Consider the following 21,282-nt stretch of genomic DNA (forward strand, 5'->3'; position numbering starts at 1 on the left):
GGCAAAAGTTTCCAAGTGAATATACAACTCCACATAAAACTTCACAGTAGTGAAGTTATTTCGCAACAGTAAATAGTAAGTCAACATGGGTGCATGTCTTAGAGAATTAAATCATCCTTGCCAGTGCCTGTGAGACAATGATCTGATACAAAAAGACACGCTGTCATCATTTTGTCTTATTTCCAAGCTGTGGGTATTTCCTAACACCTTTAGTCATCCATGAATTCTGTCTTATTTTCATACTTTACATTATCAAATCTTGCTGACTCTCACTTCAATATATAGTCTGAATCTTATCACTCTCACTACCTTTACTGCTATTACCCTGGTCCAAACAACTATAATTTCTTGCCTAAATTGTTGACATTCCTCCTTAGTGGACTTATATCTAGTTTCAGAAAAAGCAGAATTAAAGAATAAGTCACATCATGACCCTTCTCTTGTTAAGATCAAATAAGTTTACATGACACTCTCTTGCTCCTACACAATAAAAATAAATAGTCCTTCTAGTGGCCTCCAAGGCTCTACTTTTACCTCTCTCCAAACCTATTGGTTCTCTGAGTTCATCTCCTACAACACTGTCTCTCCCGCAGTGCTTGGCCCACAGGGGCTACCTTGCTGTTTTGTGAGCACACATAACATGTTTCTACCTCAAGGTCTTCATACTTGTTCCCCCTGCTGGAAATCTTCTCCCAGATACTTTTCTGGCTCACTGCCTACCTCCAGCAGATCTTACTCCAGTACCACTTTCTGAGTGAGGCCTTCCCTGACCACCCTACTACAAATTCAATCCATTCTCAGAACAGTTCTCTCCCAACACTCACTTTACCTCTTTTCTGCTTTGTCCATAGTACTTACTACCCTCTGACATATATATTAATTATCAAGGGCAAGCGTGTTTGTCTGTCTTGGTCACCAATGTTTCCCCAAAGATTTACAACACTACCTAGTACATGAAAGTCATTCTAATATTTTTGAATAAACAAATGAGTGGGTGAAGTATTAATTTCTTGTCTATTCCTGTTATAATTTCTTATTTTCTTCCCAGGTGGTTCATGTTAACTTTAAAATGAAGCCATTATTTATTACTGATTTCTATCCTAAGATTGTTTCTAATTAAATCAAATTAAAACCAATTATAATCTACATCCAAGGCACTGGCTTGGCCCTAGGGAGGACACAGGGAACATCAGACACAAGACTTTGCAATGTAGTTAGGGATATAACTACATTACATCTATATGTATCTATATAAGATGATAGAAGACTAGCAGATAAAAAGTTAGATGCTAACAAGTGATGTAAGTATCATTTTAAACCAAAAGTTTGATGAACTATCATGAGGCAAAAATATTTAAAGATCAAAGTAACTTGCTTTCTGAGTCTCACACTTAGATATTATAGAATCAAAAGTTTGCAGATGGTAATATATTTTTCAAAAGAGAAGAAAGAAATGCATTTAAATATATAATAAATATATAATATATAAATGAAAATATATAAAATAATGATGAAACTTACAAGAGGTCACTAAATGACATGCTTTTGTAAAAAGCAACTGAGAAACTCATTGTGAGATGCAAATGTAAGAGAGAAATGTTGTGTTCCTAGCTCCTGAGCATTTATGTGATGTAATTGGGAAGACCAATTTGGGAGCAGGGGACTAGCCATTTTGTTCACAATATTTTCTTCAATGCTCTTACATTTCTCCTGTTTAGGCTTTGTATGTGTACTGAATTCCTTGTTCTGCTCCTTTTTTTTTTTTTTTTTTGGGTCCTTTTTTTCCCCATTTTCCCTCCTCCCCTATATACACACAGACAGACAGACAGACAGACACACACACACACACACACAGTTCTTCTGATTTTGTTTAATGGAGCGATCCAGTCCTTCTGTAGTTCTGATCATAGAACTAGAGGCTCATTCACTAAATAGGTGTGCTTTGATTCAAACAAGTTTTCTTTCAATGATTTGCCTTTTTTGGTTTTCTAATCTTGTCACACAAAAAGATATTTAAAATATATCTGCCTTGCCCCTCTCACCATAACCTAAGCACCTCAAAATTGTACCTAGATAAGTTGGATATCCCAATATAACCAGTACTCGCTCTGAAAGGAATGTGCTTTGCTTAAGGAAAATGTTTATACTTCATTCCCTGGCTTCTTCCAAAAAAGGTTTTAAGCTACTTAGGTAAATGGAGAACAATGAAAGCAGCTTTATCAGCACAGAGTGTTTAATTTCTTTTGAAAGTAACAGTGCTAGCCTTTCTGCAGTGTATTAGTTGATACTACAAAGAAAAAGTCATTCGTGCTGAGAAACTGCCAAATATAGCCAAAGTCAAAAGATAAATATAATGTACTTATTAAGGCTGTGTTCTCCTCCCATTTTGAAGTTTCTTTTTTTCTACCCTTAGGGCAGGCACCAAGCTGTCTCTGTTTGATGCAGTACTAACTTTATCAGTCATGTTAAATATGTAGAAAATAATGAATCCTTAGGTTATCTGTGGCAGCCAGAAGACATGTTCCCTGTCAAGACTGATTATAAGCAATAATTAAAGACAAAATTTCTTTTTTAATAACCAAATCTGTAAAATTTCTGTTTTATAATACACATTCTTGTTCTTTAAATATAGTTAACAAATTACTAATTTTAAAAATAAGCTGAAAATCTCCCCAAACTGCAGCAAAATTTTGATTTAAGTATTGGATATTCCGTTTTCCCAACCTTTTTTCATTATTTCTGTCTTACAGTACTTTCCTTTATAAATGTAGGTCAAATGAAAATCATGTTTCCTTTGCTTTCTCTGAAGTCATTCTTAATTTCTTTTCCTTTTTGTCTGAGCTATTTCTGCTTCCCTTGATGCTTAATGTTCCAAAGTAGTTGAAGAATGTCAAACTATATTGTCCTAGATATGTACATTGCTAGCTATTATTGCCTTGAGATCAAAGTTTTTTTAATTCTAGGAAGAAATGATATAAATCTTGAGAATAATTTATTGATATTAGCTTCAAATATACTCCACATGTTAATAATAATAATCAATTCATTTTGTTATGTATTTTATTTTCTCAAAAGTGTAAATTTTGTTTTGGAGAAGTTATTCCTTTACATGTGTAATGAAGATCTGGAACCTTCTTTGTAATACTGCTTTCTAGGGTCATAATCACAGGTTTTCTTATAACCTATGTCATTAATAATAAGTATTATTCACACCAAAAATTATTAATAATAACCACAACAAACTGTTATTTACTATGTGCTAATTGCTGCTACATCCTTTATGTGCATTATCTCATTTAATTGTTGGCAGGTACTAACATTAAATTCTTAATAGATGAGAAATATGAAGCTTGGGAGATTATTAAACTTGCTCTAGGCAACAATGAAAGTAGGTGGCACTGCCAATAAAAATGGAGCAATAGGGATATAAACACAAGTCTATCATCCAACCTTTTTTGAGCAAAGAACTGTGTTGGATGATGTCATTTAATTCTTTTACAAATCTTAGGAGCTAAGTATAGCATTATGCCAATGTTATAGATGAAGAAACAATGACAGTTAAGTGTATTTGCTCACTAATGTAGTTTGGATATTTGTTCCCTCAAAATCTCATGTTGAAATGTATTCCCAATGTTGGAGGTGGAACCTAGTGAGAGGTACTTGAGTCATGGAGCAGATCTCCCATGACTGGCTGGTGCCCTTCCCATGGTAAGGAGTGAGTTCTCACTCTATTAATTCATAGGAAATCTGATTGTTAAAAAGAGCCTGGCACTACCTCCTCTCCCTCTTGTTCCCTATCTTGTCATGTGATGTGCTGACTCCCTTTCCCCTTCTGCTATAAAGGAAGCAACCTAAAGCCCTCACCAGAAGTAGATGCTGGTTCAGAGTTCTTGTACAGCCCACAGAACTGTGAGGCAAATAAGCCTCTTTTCTTTATAAATTACCCAGATTCAGGTATTCCTTTACAGCAATGCAAAATGAACTAACACACTCCCAATTACATACCCATCAAGTAACTCACTCTGTATTTATTGGATGACTCAGTGAACAAATCACTTTTTGAATGGCTATTATGTCATTGAAAATGGTACTAGATTCTGAGTTTACAAAGATAACACATATATATTCACCATCCTATAGGGATTTACTGCCTAAAAAGAAACAAATCATTCAGTATGTTGCTTAATAGAGGAGATATCCACAGTGGCCTATGAGAAGCCATTAGAGAGGAGTATCCTAATTCAGATAGGGCATGGGATGGCTTGGAGAAAGATGGTTTCTGAGAAGAAATGCTGCTTGAACTGCAACTTGAAGGATAAATAAGAATTAGCTAGGTGAAGGGAGGGAAGAGAGAAAGAATATTCTAGAAAGAGGGACAAAAAGCATGTGCAAAGTCTGGAGATGAAAGCTTGACAATTTCTAGGAGTCACCAGTGTAGCCAGCAGAATAATGAAGAGATAGTAGGGAGAGGTGAGGCAGAAGAGGAATAAGAAAGCACGAGGCCATGGAGCTTCTAGGATGCATCTTAAGTTGTTTGGAGTTTTTTATTCTGAAGGCAATAGGAAGCTATAAAAGGATCCTTAAAACATAAGATCAGAAAGATTGGTAAATATGAAAATCAAATTGGAGGTGGAAGGCAGGAAGAGGAATAACTTATAAAGTCATTGTGGTAAATATCACAACATAATGTCAAACTAAATCATTGATTGCCAGAATAAAAGACATTTGCCAGAATCAAAGATATGAAGGTGGTAGAACTGACAATATTTGGTAAATGATAAGCTGAAGGAGCTGAGGGGAAAAGAGGACTTTAGGATGACTTCCAAGTTTCTGGAACTTTTTATGGTTTCTTGGTTTTGTGTAAAGTGCATGTGTATGTGATATAACTAAATCAGCTACATACACTGTCTACTAGCCTATGTGTCATGAAAATTTGAAGTGAATAGATTAACTGTGCAGTTATTATCTGAATTGTATTTACTATGGAAGTAGAGTAGCTGAGATGCCAAATAAGTTGTTCTAATTACTGAACTGAGTGAATTAGCCAAGGGATGATTCCTTAATTCTTCCCACTAAAATTTTTATTTAAAAAATTATGAATTCCTGAGTATCTTTTATACATCTTTCGCTACCAAAACTTCTCCTCACTGCAGTGATCCAGCATCATAATCTTATACTGTGAAGGTTGAAAGAAGATTTTTTAGATTAAGTTGATCAAAAGAATTTTTGGAAGCTACCAATTAATTGATACATTTTTTTTTCCTTATTCAATCTGTTCTTTCAAAGTTCTGAGATGATGGTTACATAATCTGGGATTGAAAATATGAGTCCATCTTTCTAAATTGTGGATATGTTTGCAGAATGCAGGATACAGACTTGGAATCCCATGAGATTTCTCTATTCTATCCTAAACACTAAAGGGCTGTTGAGGACTCATTCTTGATCTAAGAATTCTCTGGGGGTCTTAGGGTCATCCTAACTCCGTCTCAGGCATCATGATTTGTTCTAGGCTACTGTTGAAACCAGGACCTGTTCAGAGGGTTAGAGAAAGAAAATTTCAACATGCAGGTATTAGTGTTCAATGCAGTGGGTTTCTGAAAATTACTCATTAGCCCCTTCTGAAAGTCAAAAGCTAGTAAAACTGCAGAGGACAGAGATATCCTGCCCTTCATGTGGAACTCAGGGGAATTTAGGGGTGTTCATTTGTCCTATCCTGCCACCTATTCTACTCAACTGTTGCAGTTCTAGTTTAGAACAACTCTTTAGTTGTTCATCCCACCTTTAGTTGTTCATCCCACCTTTAGTTGTTCATCCCACCTTTAGTTGTTCATCCCACCTTTAGTTGTTCATCTCAAACTAGAGCTGCAACAGTTGCATAGAATAGGTGGCAGGCCAAATGAAAAAAGAGGACTGAAAACTGGTATTCAAGTCTCCTTATCTATGTGACAAAGAAAAAAGCCAATGAATGGTGCAAGAAAAGAGGTTAACGATGAGAGCTAGCATAGCTGCTGGAGATCCCGGAGGTCCAGGGCTTCTCTATCAGAGGATAAGCAGAAAGTGACCAATTCTGGGCAATGACAATGGTCATTTCCTGCCTTGCCTGAGCCAATGGAAGAGTGAAGTATCCTGAGACATGTGCACTAGCAAAGAAGCAGTCATGAACCAGGTCCCCCTCTGCCTACACCCAGAGTCTGTGTAAACCCCTCACCCTCACCCCAGAACCCCCAGAGCTTCATCACCCTAAAGAGAAGAGATAGAAAAAGAAAAGAAGGAAAAGTCCTGAGAGAAATTCTGAAGTGATTGAGTAGTTTCTCAGAAGAAATCCAGTTTAAACCAGAAGTAACTAAATTGTTCTGACTTAAAAGAATTCAGTTTTGCACTATCAAATAGCATTGAGGCTTGAGAGCTAAGTGTGGTTATAGAATACAAATGAGGGTGAACTGTTAGTGGGGTGGTAACTACAGAATTACTCTCAGGATATGAGTGCTGGCTAAACGATGATTCAGGGCTCATGAGTAGTGCAAAGTAGCAGAATGAGTATCAACTTTAAAACAGACAGATGTGAATCTTCCACTAGATCACCTTGAGTAAACTACTTTGTTTCACTGAACTTTTGTATCCCTCCCACCATAACATGGGCTTTAAAAAAACCCATATTTTTATAGAAACATAAGCTTTGTCATACGGGAGAGAATCAGACTTGCTATATAGTAAGAAGTAGTAGAACATAATTGGCCTGTGTCATAGCTCTGCCCCATGCTCAGCAGGTAACTTTGTCTCCTGTTTCTAATATTTTGAAATGAATTAAGGAAAACGAAAATTATTTCCTAAAATGTGAGAAAATCAATGAGTATTAGTACTGGCTCTAAAGTTTTCTTGTGGATACATATTTATCAGGTTTTTTTCCCTATATAAATTGATCTATGTGAGCTTTATACTATCTATACCAATTTTATAAATTTATATATTTTCAGAAAACAATCATATTTCAATGAAATTTTAAAATTATTTGTAAGATGTACATATTATGTACACTATTCCCTTAAATTTTAAATTTCTTTTCTGCCTTTGCCTCGTTCCTTTAAAAATTTTTTTTTCTTCATTAGAAATGAAGATACCGTGGTGGTCACTGCTCTTTCTTTGAAAAAAAAAAAAAAAAAAAAAAAGAAACTACCTGCATGTGTATTTTTTTAATTTCTCTTTGTTTTCTGCTTTTTAATTTTTGCTCTTATGGTATTTATACCCTTCTACTTTCCTTGGGTCTTTTTTTTTTCTCTTTTAAATTTTGAATTGGAATTATTTCAACTTATTTTCTCTATTTTAAAATATAATTAAGAAATCAATTATTTTATAAATACCTTAATTTTACTCTATTAATAAAGTATTAAAAGCATGAAATGATCTATAACTACATTTTATTGTACTTCTTAGATTTAAGATGTGGTGTTCATTTTTGTTAATTTCATGTTTGTTATTGACCAAATATTTAAGATTTTAAATCTCTAAGCAATTTACTTTTCAAAATATTCTAGTTAGACTTATCTAAAATTTCTGCTTTATAAAATATATAACATTTTGCCACCATATATTTGATCAGTGTTTTTAATTGTTCCACTGACACTTGAGACGCAATTGTATTTTTATTGCTAAAACAGCATAATGTTTAAAATTATAACTTACTAATTGTGTGTTATTAATAATAATAGAGGTTTTCTCTATGTTTTGATTTATGTATTTCATTTACTTTTTTGGGCTGATAGATTGTTAAAATATTACTATTGTCTGCATATATATTTCTCTTTTTTAGACATGGATTTTTAAATACATTTTAATGCTATATTATTTACCTGTAAGAGTGGATCTATTATGTTTTCAGTTTATATGTTGCTTTTTAACAATCAAAAATGGCCTTATATTATACCACATGCTTGACTTTGCTTAACATTAATATTGTTTCTGTTTTATTTGGAGAGTGTAATTATTTACTGCTACAATTCTTGAATATTTATGATCATCTTTTCAAATTATACTGAGTGTTTTTCCTTTACTTTAATGAGTTTTCTCCATGCATAATCTAACTCATTATTCATTAAAGAATAAAAATGCTACCATGAATGCAAGCTTATTAAATGTTTCCCCTGCTTTTCACATGCTGTGTTATTAAACATCCCATATCTGAATACAGCTAAACCATCCCAATTTCAGCACTTTTCAACTGTTTTCTTGTCAACAGCCTGCTTCTTAATTTTGATTTATTATAAGATTAATATTGGGGAGAATACTTAAATTAAAAGCATTTACTGACAGAAGGCCTTTGGTTCTTTGACAATTTTCTTCTTGGCCTTGAAGTAAAATAGCCTTAATGACAAGAATTCTTACTGTTTTCTTTTCATCCATGTATGAAAAATGATCATTCCAGAAGCTAAAAAACACTTAGTCCTTTGAAATAAAAAGAAGTAAGCACCCATGAAAGAAGAGAGATGCCCTAGAAAAACAGGAGGATTAGAATGGGAGTGAACTGCTTTTTATTCCCCATCTGCTTTCAAATGTGTGGATCACCCCTTGAGGTCTGCATAAAATAAAGCAAGTGGATGAGGGCAGAGGTTCATTCTTGGTTAGAAAACCTTTATTATACTTGTCAGCAAGAGCTACAACCAGGCTCACCATTGAGAAAGATGTTTTCTTATACTTATTCCCAGATCGCAATTATCCAAATAGATATCTTCTTTTCAAATCTGAGATCAGTATAATGTAATTTTTGAGTTCCAAATGAATAACTTTGTCTTTCTGTATTTCCCTTTCCCACCCAAATTGGAAGTAAAAGGATATAGATCTCCCTCAACCAATTTATTTGTGGAAGGTGTTCACTGTACACACTACATGCTTTGGTTTAATTCTTAATGGGTTTCATATTTACTGTAGCTTCACTTGGGTAAGCTAGAGGTTAAAGTTTTCTAATATAAAGATGAAAAAGCATTGACTCATTCTAATATGCTATGTCTTTTTAGCTTATAGATCTTTACTTTTGACCCTTAGTGACTCTCTTGTCAGAATAGTCCTCTACCTCATCCAGAAGACAACTAACGAGTGATGATTTTCCTAAGTGGCCACACAGGGAACAATTTTATTAGTAAACATCCACATTTTAAAAATATGGCTAGTTTTACTTATAACCATTACATTCTAACTGCTTAGAAAACATCCTTTTAGATCCAGAAGACAACTAACAAGTGATGATTTTTCTAAGTGTCCACACAGGAAAAAATTTTATTAGTAAACATCCACATTTTAAAAATATGGCTAGTTTTACTTATATCCATTACATTCTAACTACTTTAAAAACATCCTTTTAGATCCTTGCCTAAGTTTCATTTTTTGCCTTCTGCTTTTTTAGGGGAATACATTTTCTTATATTTAATTTCAGTAGCTTCTAATTACCTACAGTTGGTCATTTCTCAGGGCTCTTTCAGAGCTGAACAATGGGTAAAGGAAAACATTCCTATCATTAGTGAAGCCCTATGTATACACAGGGGTCACAAAATGATAGAGTGAGCTTCAAAGAGTAGACATAGGTCACACATATAATGAGATGGTGGCAAGAAAACAGTTAACGACAACAACAACATTACATTGAAAATCTAAAACATACAGCTAAAAACATTTCAAAGATCTGGAGAATATACCAGTTCAGAGAAAATACTCCTGATACAGACATATGTGCTTGTTACAGACGTGATAAAAGACCTTATGTAGCTATATTTCAGGTTTGTTGGCTATGAATATCCACTTGTCTCAGTTTGCATAGTTACTAGAAATGTGATGCTAATTAGGCCAAGGTCACAGGTTTTATTCCTATGTGAGTTGGTTATTCAGTGTGATTGGTTGGATCAGGCATAGCAGTAGGAATCTTTCCAAAGGCTTGGCTTCCAGTACCGTGTCTGTATTTATTAGGCAAGTGACTCTGGAGAAATCTGTTAAATTCTCTGAGCCTCAGTTTCATCATCTATAACATAAAAGTCATAGTCTCTTGCCTTTCTATCTCAAAGGATTGTGAAGGAACAGGGAGATGTTATTGTTGAATGATCTCTTAAAACCTAGAAAGTATGATCCAAATGTAAATTATAATTAAAACAATTCCAGTCATACATTTCAATGTCTATTATCCTGCAAATCATGCCTCTCATTGGCAAGGATGACCAACCATCTCAGTTAACCCTAAGTAGTGAGAATCCTATGTTCCTGGGAAATGCCTAAGTTCTGGCCAAACTGAGACTGTTGATCACCTATAATGAGTAGGAGACAAGAGTTCACAGCATACCTAATTCTCAACTCGGTGGTGGTTTCCCTCTTGAATGCATGTTCATTAATAAGTTTATCATAACTTTTAGAACATCTACAGTGCAACAGCACTTTGTGAGACATTGAATATACAATAGTAAACAAAACAAATTGGGTTTCTGCCTCAGAGAAAAGTCATTCTATTCTAGCAGAGAGACATCAACAAATAAGAATATAATGGCAAGTTGGGAGAAATGTATCCAAGATAAAAATAAATAAATAAATAAATAAAAAAGAGCAGGTTTCTTTGAGAGAGAATAGAAGGGGAGAACAACTTTATGGAATAAAAGGATATGATATAAATTAAAACTGAAGCCTAAAACATTTTAAAAAGCCAACTGAAGGACACTGCAATGTATGCATGTGGTAGAGGCAGAGTGAACTCATGGAAGAGGGAAGAACATGTATATGCTAGATTATCTTTTTCAGTTTCGCATTCTTGGCATAGTAAAATACCTGTCATAAAGTAGGTGTCCAAAGACCAATTGAATGAATGAATGAATGTGCCCAGGAGTACACTCTCAATACATAGTAATTAACTCTAGAGTTTCAGTCTCTCTCACTCTTTTATGCGAGAGATCATCTGGGACACCGCAGCCTTCCTGCCATTCATGATGTCACACTAAGAGGATGTCGTTTGCCTCTACTGCCCTTTAACACTGTGTGATCCAGGGATTGAGGCACACTACCCAATGCCATCTCTGTTGGCTGTCTATATATGTCATGACGGCCTGTGCCTGATGTCTCATAGGCTACTAAAATTAGAAACCTTAGGGGAATTTTGCTGCCTTTTAATTCTATTTATTTTAAAGAATTAACAGATTTTGTAGACATATACTTGGAAGTGCTACAAATGATGTTATTCTCCGGTTTCTCTCCCACCCCCACCCCCATTTATCTCTACACTAAAACCTTTAGCTTTTCTGCCTACAAGTTTGGTTTCTGGTCTATCATGAAGCATTTTGCTTTTGTAATTAAAGAAAAAAGTTGCTACTAAATGTTTCTATCTGCCTTGAAGTCTTTCTGTTTATCACACCATGTTCAATTACTCCATGTCCTTCATCGCCAGGTTCATTTCTATTCTTCCACGAAGCAGAACAGGAGCTTTTTGAGTGTTTGTCATTGCTTTCAGCCTTGAGTTTTCTAAATGTTCTTCTTCTTTCTTTATTTTGGTAATAACTACTATTTAAAAACCTCATTAAACATAGTTACGTACATGGCTATGCTAGTTTGTAATCACCTCAAGAACATGATCAATATTTGTTTTTTCTATATTTTATTTATTTTATTTTATTTTATTTTGAGACAGACTCTCACTCTGTCACCCAGCCTGGAGTGCAGTGGCACAATCTCGGCTCACTGCAAACTCCACCTCCCGGGTTCTCGCTATTCTCCTGCCTCAGCCTCCCAAGCAGCTGGGACTACAGGTGCCTGTCACTACGCCCAGCTTATTTATTTATTTATTTATTTATTGTATTTTTTAGTAGAGACAGGGTTTCACCGTGTTAGCCAGGGTGGTCTCGATCTCCTGACCTCATGATCTATCCGCCTCAGCCTCCCAAAGTGCTGGGATTACAGGCGTGAGCCACCTCACCCACCCCTTGTTTTTTCTTTAAATTAAGGCTCCTTCTCTCGCTCTTCTCTCTCATCCATAGCCATGCCATGCATAAGGTGGTATTAAATAAATAAATATCTGTTCAATGAAAAAAAAATGCTTTTAGGTGATACAAACAAATGTGGAAATATTTTGAGAATAATTGAAAGCAGAGAATTGAAGTTTAGGGGAGAAAAGAGGGGGACCTCTAACTGGGTAAAACATATAAGTGGACATTTTTGCCGTCTGACATCTAGTAAGATAAAGGTAATTAATTAGGCAAAGGACACTGTGGCCATGCATCAACCAGCACTCTCACTTATCAAAGAAGTGTTCAGCTAGTCTTGAATAAGAGGAATTGTCATCAAGTCAAATTGTTCCAGTATGTTCTGGGGTGTTCTTGTTTGAAGTCATCATTCTTGGAGATAAAACTGGCAAATCCTATGTTTAAAGAAAAAGGTAGGGTTATTGCAAGCTATGTGGTGTTTCTCTTGAAGCAGCCTCCCCAAATGGACTAGCGTCTGAAGAAGCTCAATTATTCTGTGCACAGTGGTAATCCCTTATTCTTGGAGGATAGTTGCCAAGACCCCCAGTGAATGCCTGAAACCATGGATAGTATCAAACTCTATATACAGATTTTTCCTACCGATAAATGCCCATGATAATGTTTGATGTATAAATTAAGTACAGTAAGATATTAACAACAATAATAACAAAATAGAACAAACATAACAATATACTGTACTAAAAGTTATGTGAATGGGGTCTCTCTTTCCTTTTCTCCCTTTTTCTCTCCCTCTCTCTTTCTCTCTCTCTCTCAAAATATGGTACTGTACTCACCCATTTTCTGACTGCAGTTGACCACAGGTAACTGAAATCTTGGAAGGCGAAACCACAAATAAGGGCAACCACTGTATTCAGATGCCACCAATAGTAATCAGAAGGGTAGAATTAACAAAATCATAGGCTTTAAAATCATGATGTCAGCACATAGGTTACTTTATCTAATTTGACTGTTCATCTAATCATATCAATTACCATAATCCAATCAGATGACTGTATCTAATAGATTGGGAGATCCTGTTTTAGTTTTGCATTTATAGATTGGATGAAATGATGGAGTAAATCTTTGTTTGGATTACTAACTTTGCTGACAGGTGAACAGGACAGCCACTTTGAGAGCTACAGCCTGACCTACACCCTCTCTTCCAGCCCCCACATCTCTCCGTTATCATAGGATGAACACTTTTCACTGTATTGAAGTCTAATGGAGGAATTTTCCTTTCTACAATATATACTTTTCTAATGTTTGATTATTAAAATAATACATATGCACATATGTATTCCATTTTTTGTACATTTCTGGAAATAATCTTATATGTTTTAAATGTTAGAGTAAATATTGAGCAATTAATGTGCATGTGTCATTTTAAGAAGGAAAAAACAGAATTTTTTTTTTTTTTTTTTTTTTTTTTTTTTTTTGAGACGAAATCTGGCTGTATCACCCAAGCTGGAGTGCAGTGGCACTGGCTCGGCTCGCTGCAAGCTCCGCTTCCGGGGTTCGCGCCATTCTCCTGCCTCAGCCTCCCGCGTAGCTGGGACTACAGGCGCTCACCCCCACGCCCAGATAATTTTTTAAATATTTTTAAGACAGACAGGGTTTCACCGTGTTAGCCAGGAGATACCAATCAATCTCCTGACCTCGTGATCTGCCCACCTCGGCCTCCCAAAGTGCTCGGATTACAGGTGTGAGTCACTGCACCGGCAAAAAATAGAAAATGTTTTAAAGAAAGGAGCTCATTATCGGAAAATATTTATTTAGAAAAACCTAGATTCTCAATTTTTTAAATAATCGATTACTGCTTCCTCCTTTTGTAGACACCACATTTAGAAAAAGCCTGGACACCACCAGATAATAAAGTGGTTTTTTTTTTTCATTTTTTTAATTAATTTTACATATATGAATCAGAAATTCTGGTAAGCATGAAATATCTAGAGTTACCATTAAATTGCCGCAATTCCTGCCAATTGCAAGAAACAGTCTTATTTATAACACATATTATTGGTCAATAAGTGTTCGTTAAATGTTAGGATAGAAAAATAATAAGATTGCTAAAATGTGTTGATAGAAACAGTTAGTGTAATTTCTCTTAAAGAACCATTTTATCCAAGCAGCTATTTTAAACAGTACTCTTATTTTAATTTTATTTCAGAGTCCACAGTCAGCAGCCAGTTGTATTTTTTATGAACTAAAGACACAATGTGTATCCCACTTATTTTTTCATACTTAGCTATATAGTGCTTTGTAAATAATTTATGCTTCTTTATGCATGTATGTATGGTTGATTCATTTGTTTGTCTACTTATTTTATCCATCCAAAGATCCTTCAGTGGTAGGCATGGCATTAGCACAGAACGGTCAGTAGAATAAGACTCAGCATATCCTATAGGAAAATAAGACACAGATTTGTCCTAGAGGGACTCAAAGTTTAGCAGGGATCATGGTCGCTGAAATACGGTAGATCACAACCTCACACTGTCATCCAGAGTGGAAGACAGTGGCAGTCTCCACCTCCCAGCCTCAAGCAATCCTTCCACCACAGCCTCCTAAGTAGCAGGGACTACAGGCAACGGCCAGTTGATGTTTGTATTTTTTATAGCGATGAGGTTTCACCATATTGTCCCGGTTGGTCTCGAACTTCTGGGCTCAAGAGATCATCCCACCTCAGTCTCCCAATGTGCTGGGATTACAGGCATGAGCCACAGTGCTCTGACAAGCATTGCAGATATTAACTTGCATAAGGCTAACAACTTTATATGATAAACTTTTATTTATTTGCTTTTCCTTCTCAAGACTTGTTCCCGTAAGTAGTTAAGATAAAAATGAGATTAAACAGAAACATTAAGTATCCTCTACTTGGATCTATCACAGAGTAGTCATTTATTTAAAAAAATAGTTAGATTCTGGTAAATATTAAACATATTAGCCTAATCAGCTACCTCTTACTCTAGTAAATAATTAACACTTCTCTTCGTGCTTACAGAAGGAAATGCCACAGCTCCTTTTGCTTGTAGAAAATCAGTCTTCCGTTGAGAAAGTGCCTTTTTAAAGTAAAACACTGCTTGTATTTGAATGGAATGGGGGCATCTTTAAGGAAACCTATTGCAGATTGGTTAAGGACTTGTGCTTTTCAGTCAAGACTTAATAACTATATACGTAGGCCGAAAGAACAACTTGGGTTCTAGAGTTAAACTGAGGGCACAAAAGGGATACCGAGTTCCCAGACTCTTAAGGCCATTTAGGATATCACGTTCTGAGAACAAATGTAATTTCAGGTCATGGTTAAAAACCCAAGAGTGGCATTCTTTCATTTAGCACTTCCCTTACCTGTTTTAACTCCTCAACTTTGTGAACTTCCTTCATTTATTGGCTCTTTTATCCCAGCCTAAACTGTTGTGTTCAGGGGTATATGTAAATATGTATGTGTGTGTACATATATAAACATATAAATACTTATATTTTTAAATATATTAAAATTTTAAGTGACTTCTTGTCTCTTTCTATAACCAGATCTAGACTTGGAAATTAATTAATCACAGTTAAAATAATTTGTGCAAGGCATAATGCCTAGGGTACAACATGGATTCTTCTCACAAAACCATTACAACTACTCTGTGTGGGCTGAAACAGTATATTCTCATTTACAGATGAAAAAATGGACTAGCCCAAGGTTTTAGAGGAAATCTATGATAGTGCTGATGATCTGAAATCTATTGCCATTGCTCACTTTAGCTGAGAGTAATTGAAAGACAAACTTTTGTTTGCTTTACAAAAGTGTATTCAATCTGGGAAAACTGATTGCAAAGAAACGTAAAAAATAAAAATGGAAATAAATTTAAAGTGTGTCTAATTATTGGTACTTTGGTACTGCTTTCTTTATATATCAAGATAATACATGCTACCCCTTCTGGCTAGAATGCCCTTCCCTCCCAATACTTTACCAGGCTAAATGCTAAATTTCTTACTAATTTTTCAAGTCTCAGCTCAGGATTGCTTCCCTGAAGAAGACATCTGTGGAAGCCAGACTGGGTCAATTTCTTCCATAACACCCTGCACACAGCTGTTTCTTAAGTACTTTTCACTGTGGAAGAATTGGATATTGATTTCTTGTATGGTCAGCTCCTAACATAGACCTATCATAGAATAAATATTTGTTGAATGAATGCATGATTGAGTTCCCTACATATCAAGTTGTTCTAAAACAGATTAGAATTATATGTCAGGTATGCAAAGTGTTGCAGCAACAGATGAAGGAGTGAGAACATACTATATAGCAAAAAAGGATAGAGCTGATCCATGAGGCAAAATAGTTTGAAGAGATCAAATATGTTCATAGAAAAAAAGGATATATTTAGAAAACTAAAAGAGCCCAAGAAAGACAATTGAACATGTAATTGCTGAGAGTATGCAGAGTAAAATGGAGATGAAGATGAAGTTAAACTGAAGATATTTCATGGAGCAAATTCTGAATCCCCAAATTCCCTCTTCTTATGCAACCACGTGCTTTGGAACTAACGTTGATCGTAGAGTTAAATTGTGTTCTTAACCCGTTCTGCAGCCAGAAGCAGATGGGATATTGTGTCTTTTATAGTAGTATGGAAATAATTATGAATACGCTAAACATTAGTTCACCAACTGAGTATTTTCTTCCTTCATTAGAGAAGAAAATTACCCCATTTATAGAATGTTTCATTTCCTTTTCCACAGAGCTAATCACTAAAGCATAGGTCTTACTGACATGGCGATTATTTCGGAACAATAAGAAGAAAGCTACATAGCACATTATCTAAATTATTGAATACTTACAAAATCAAGGTAGAGGTCAGAAGTAGAATAGAATATTTTTTCAGCTGTATAGGAAGACATATTATCAAGGTTTTTATACAATGATGTTATGAGAAGATGTCAGGCCATAGAAAGTGACCTGGGCTTGATCTTCCTTATCTTCTCTATCTTGGACTCTTACCATGAGGACACTGAACAAAGTGATCTTGAAGGTCACCCTCACCTGTAAAATCTATGCACTATCCTGCTTTTTGATATGTCTTTCTCCAATTACTTGTCCTTTAGTTATTTTCTTGATCATCAGTGATCAACATCTATGATGGCCTAACACTCTTTAATCATTTAATTTGAATTCTTGTTAGCAGTTCCTGGGTGAGAATGGTTAAAAGAATAGGCTTTGGAAAGGTTGAATGGTACATTCACTGGAATTTGCCAATTTACCAACTGTGTGAACTCGGTTAAGCTTCTCAACTTCTACTAGCCCAGATTTCCTCATTTGTACATTGGGGTTAATGATAGAACCATGCTTATAGGGTTGTGGTAAGTATTAAATGAGATAATGCATGTAAAGTAATAGCCATTTATTGACTAATAATAAGTATTATTTTTGTTACTTTTGTGGGAAAATATGTTCAAAGTTTCAGATATTTGGATTTTTGTGTGTGTAAATTTCATTTATTTACTTGTTCTTTCCTATTATCCCTGAATAAAACAAGAGGTTACTTAAAAAATAAAATTCAATGGGTTGATGACTCTAAGAAACACACGTGCAGTCTAATTGCTTTATACACCCTACAGTGTTTTTTTTTTTTTTTATGCCAAGACCCCAATTAACTTCAGCTGAATACCTGTGAAGTATAAGTCTCTACTAATTATGAATAAAACAATTGGGTATGACACAAATGTATCATTGAATAAATCATGTTTTCTTCCAGTTGACTCAAATCCCTGGCAGCACATAGCCATAACAACAGGCAGGCATGTTGTTACTTTGCTTTTAAGGTGATTCCAAGATCTCGACCGTCTGCTTTGAATGGCAAACTGTAGACATTCTCATAAATTAATGTGTGAACTTTGTTGCTTGGCTAAATTATGTTTATCCTGAACTGTATCTGTAGCTTCTTTGTTTTTTTCTGTGGCGATGGCTTGTATTAGTAATGTTATGCTGCAAAAGGAATTCTTCTAGGAGGAAACTATTTGTTGTTTTGGTAAAGGCAGTTCATGATCCTGAGACAATTTTATAGATAACATGAGTTTTATGAATTATTTTATTCACAGTTATGATTTCCTAAATAGGATATAAAATGTGAAATCCTGTAAAAAGTAGAAAACCAAAGTCACTTGTTCTCTCTTTAGAGTTAATGTCTGAGTTTGTTAAGGATTGGAACTAATATTATGAAAATTCTTTCTATGTACCGGGTACTATATATATGTTATTTATTATTTACAACTACAACCTTGGCCAGTTAAGTTGCTTACATTTTGAATTTATCGATGTTTATATTGACACTCAAAGAAATTAGGATAATCTATCCAAGATCACACAAGTACATAAGCAAGCATGCATTTGAACCCAGGTTAATTTTATTCCAGAATATGTGTTTCTAATATACAACAATGGTATACCATGGTATATTGGTGTTTCCATTATACCACAATGGCAAGTATTATGCACTCATGGAGGTCTATCACGGTCCCTGAAATCCAGACTTCCTGTAAGTGTAAATTTTACTGGATGTAAATTATGCATTCATCCTGTAAAATGCTTATGTATTAAATAACTGTAATATAGGGTTAAACACATAGAATAATCCTACAGTAAATTTTCAAAGAAAGAATGTAAGGAAAATCTGTGAAAAGAGATGTTTGATTCCAAAGTAGACAGCCAATTCAGAGTGGATCAAATGAGGCTGATTAAATGAAGAGACTTCTTATTCATTCATTGGATAACTGTCATTCCTTCATTTTCAGCCTTACTCTGTGACAATAATTGAGCTGGGTGCCAGGGGTACCAGAGTAATCAAAAGCTAGAATAGTCCTCATACTGTAATTTCTTAGGATCTTATTGTGGAGATATATTAATAAATAAAATTATGAAATTACATATACTTACTGTGATCTGGGTTTTAATGGAAAAATATGAGGGACTATTAAAATTATAAAATGGAGATGTGGACACATCTTTGCTACAAGAGAACCAATTTAAAATCATTATGAAAACACAAAAGAATTTTACCTATTATGTATATTTGAATATTCAGGTTTGTAATGAAGATGTAATAATGATATGGATAAATTCATATAATTGAGATTTTTTAAATCCTTATAAATACAAATATTTTCCTAATTTCATTTATGATTTATTAGAATGTTGAGATTATAGATTTTTTCTCTTTTTTGTTTTTTATTTTTAAAATATATGTGTAGTTACATGACATTTTTTAAGTAGATGTAAAATGATCTCACATATTAAGACATTTCCTAAGAACTCTGACTGAATCTTGGGAAACACTGTGGGGTGAATGTGTGGGTATGTTGTGGGGGTGTAATTAATTATTTTCTTTCTTGTTTTGGGCTAAATGAACTTTGTACTCCTGATATGCCTGATCTTCAGTTTTGAAGGTGAGGAGCTACAGCTGCAACTTAGCTGCAATGATCTCCTTTCATGGTTTCTGGCTCATAGACTTGATTAAAAGGAAAATTGAAAATGTATCCAACCTTGAATTAATGCCTACAAGATTAGGGCAAGGCTATGGAACTCAAACTTTCAAGGCACTAGCTTGTTTCTGTTTTTGCTAAGTAATCAGAGTACAAAATAGAAATGAAAATTANAATTTCATTTATGATTTATTAGAATGTTGAGATTATAGATTTTTTCTCTTTTTTGTTTTTTATTTTAAAATATATGTGTAGTTACATGACATTTTTTAAGTAGATGTAAAATGATCTCACATATTAAGACATTTCCTAAGAACTCTGACTGAATCTTGGGAAACACTGTGGGGTGAATGTGTGGGTATGTTGTGGGGTGTAATTAATTATTTTCTTTCTTGTTTTGGGCTAAATGAACTTTGTACTCCTGATATGCCTGATCTTCAGTTTTGAAGGTGAGGAGCTACAGCTGCAACTTAGCTGCAATGATCTCCTTTCATGGTTTCTGGCTCATAGACTTGATTAAAAGGAAAATTGAAAATGTATCCAACCTTGAATTAATGCCTACAAGATTAGGGCAAGGCTATGGAACTCAAACTTTCAAGGCACTAGCTTGTTTCTGTTTTTGCTAAGTAATCAGAGTACAAAATAGAAATGAAAATTATTTCATTGATCATTTATTTGCAATCCTTTCAACCCAGGTTCAGATGCATTTTTGTGTGATGAGACATTTTCAGTGATATATCTTAAATTATATATGAACATATATATCTATGTGTATATATATATACACATACATGCAGTCATATGTGTGTGTGTATATATATATAATGTTTTTTCTGGAATGACATAAATCTTAAAATATATTTTATCTTATCTTATTAGAAAAGATAATTTCCTTATCTTATTTCCTTATCTTATTAGAAAAGCAATACTGTAACATGTTTACTATAGGAATTTTTTTAATGCTATAAATAAAAAGGAGACACTAATAACCATCTATAGTACCAAGGCATAAAGATAAACCATGTTTCTGTTTTTGTGCATGTCCTTCCAGTATTTATCCTACATATAAATATATATTCTACTATATATACACACACATATATATTCTACTATATATACACACAATAAATATATATACATGTATTTATTTTATAAGTATAAGGTAATATTTTATGATCTTATTTTCCTACTTATAATGATATTTTTCAGTATCTTTTAATGGCTATTTAACATCCTGCCATATCAACATCCTGCCATATCAACATCCTATATTAATCAATTAATCCCTTAGGTGAGACATCCCATTATTTCCACTTTTTTGCTGTTACATACAGTGCCACGATAAACTCCTCACAGAGAAATCTTGAAGTCCCAACTTGAAGATGGAGTTTTGATTTCACTGCATAAATAAGTTATAGAACTACATGGGCTAGAAAAAAGAATCCCCAAGTCTAATTCCCTTCCCTCTTTCCATATATGCACTCAAACCATCTTCAAACTGGCTTCTAGGGTAGCTTAAAAAATAAGCTGAATGGAGGGCGGAGCAAGATGGCCGAATAGGAACAGCTCCAGTCTCCAACTCCCAGCGCGAGCGACACAGAAGACCGGTGATTTCTGCATTTTCAACTGAGGTACTGGGGTCATCTCACTAGGGAGTGCCGGACAATCGGTGCTGGTCAGCTGCTGCAGCCTGACCAGCGAGAGCTGAAGCAGGGCGAGGCATCGCCTCACCTGGAAGCGCAAGGGGGAAGGGGATCCGTTTTCCTAGCCAGGGGAACTGAGACACACAACACCTGGAAAATCGGGTAACTCCCACCCCAATACTGCGCTGTAAGCATACAGGCAC

The sequence above is a fragment of the Rhinopithecus bieti genome, unplaced genomic scaffold (assembly GCF_001698545.2).
Source record: "Rhinopithecus bieti isolate Rb0 unplaced genomic scaffold, ASM169854v2 scaffold_5942, whole genome shotgun sequence".
Taxonomy (NCBI): Eukaryota; Metazoa; Chordata; class Mammalia; order Primates; family Cercopithecidae; genus Rhinopithecus; species Rhinopithecus bieti.